The sequence below is a fragment of the Nomascus leucogenys genome, chromosome 1a (genome assembly GCF_006542625.1).
Source record: "Nomascus leucogenys isolate Asia chromosome 1a, Asia_NLE_v1, whole genome shotgun sequence".
Lineage (NCBI taxonomy): Eukaryota > Metazoa > Chordata > Mammalia > Primates > Hylobatidae > Nomascus > Nomascus leucogenys.
In genome coordinates, this window is record NC_044381.1 from 81,267,927 (window position 1) to 81,269,657 (window position 1,731).

Genomic DNA, 1,731 nt, shown 5'->3' on the forward strand with positions numbered 1-1,731 from the left:
CAATCTAAATGTTAATCTCATCCAAAAACATCTTCACAGAAACATCCAGAATAATGTTTAACCAACTATCTGGGCAACACAGCCCAGCTAAGTTAACACATAAAATTAATCATCATGGCCAGGCATGGTGGCTCACACCTGTAATCCCAGCACTCTGAGATGCCAAGGAGGGCAGATTACGAGGTCAGGGATTTGAGACCAGCCCTGGCCAACATGGTGAACCCCATCTCTACTAAAAATACAAAAAAAATTAGCCGGGGGTGGTAGCAGGCACCTGTAATCCCAGCTACTCAGGAGGCTGAGGCAGAAGAATTGCTTGAACCTGGCAGGCAGAGGTTGCAGTTAGCCAAGATCATACCACTGCGCTCCAGCCTGGGTGACAGAGGAAGACTCCATCTTGACAAAAAAAAAAAAAAATCAACAATAACAAAAAACAAACTAATTATTACAAGAACAAAGACCAGAGGAGAAAAAACACAGTAAGTAGCAGTATGGTGGACTTAAATCCAACAATATCAGAATTTAATGTAAATAGCCTAAACATCCCAATTAAAAGACAAAGATTATAAGACTAGATTAAAAAACAAAACTATATTCTGTTTACAAGAGACATACTTTAATCACATAGAAAGATTAAAAATGAAAAATGGAAAAATACATACCATGTAATCTAATTTAAGAAATATTATCTAGCTATGTTAATATCAGACAACCTAGACTGCAGGGCAAAAAGTATTACATGAAATAAGTGAGATTTCATAATGATAAAAGGGCCAATTCAATAGAACGATAAAAATCCTCAATTTGTATGCAAATAGCTTCAAAATTAAAAAATAAGTGTTGATAGAACTAAATAAACAGACAAATCCTTAATCAATGATGGATATTTTGATACACTTTTCTCAATAACTATAGAACAAGCAAGAAGTCCCGGGCCTAAATATCTCAGTCAACTCAGTCCACACTGCACAGGAAGGATAGAAAAAGCGCTGGGAACCAGACATGGTGTAAAAATATCCTTTGCGGCCAGGCCCAGTGGCTCATGCTGGTAATCCCAGCACTTTCAGAGGCCGAGGTGGGCAGATCACGAGGTCAGGAGTTCGAGACCAGCCTGACCAACATGGTGACACCCTTTCTCTACTAAAAATACAAGAAATTAGCCAGTGTGGTGGCGCGTGCCTGTAATCCCAGCTATTAAGGAGGCTAAGACAGGAGAATCCCTTGAACCTGGGAGGTGGAGGTTGCATGAGCCGAGATCATGCCATTGCACTCCAGACCGGGAAACAGAGTGAGACTCTATCTCAAAAAAACAAACAAACAAACAAACAAACAACAAAAAAAAAAAACAAAGAATCCTTTGCACAGTCTCCTTCAGAGAGTTCTTCTCTCCCTTTTCCAACACTGGTTGAATGATGAAATATTGAGAAAAAAAATCATGGTGTGTCACTCAGCTACCATTTTAGCACTAAAGACAAAAACTGATGGTCCCTAGAGCCTCACTCTGTAGTCTTATTTGAAACTGTGCTTAGAAGATGAAAAGGACAAAGATATAAATTTTTAAAAATGAAATTATCCTGAAGAGTTTGCTATGCCCGATCAGCTATTATACATCCAGCTATGGCTATGGTTGATGAATTGCTTTTAATTACTTTTTCACTTGAACTTTTCAGCCATCTTATTTCAGACAATATCTGCACAACCAGAAAACACACACACACCTTGATCTTTTGT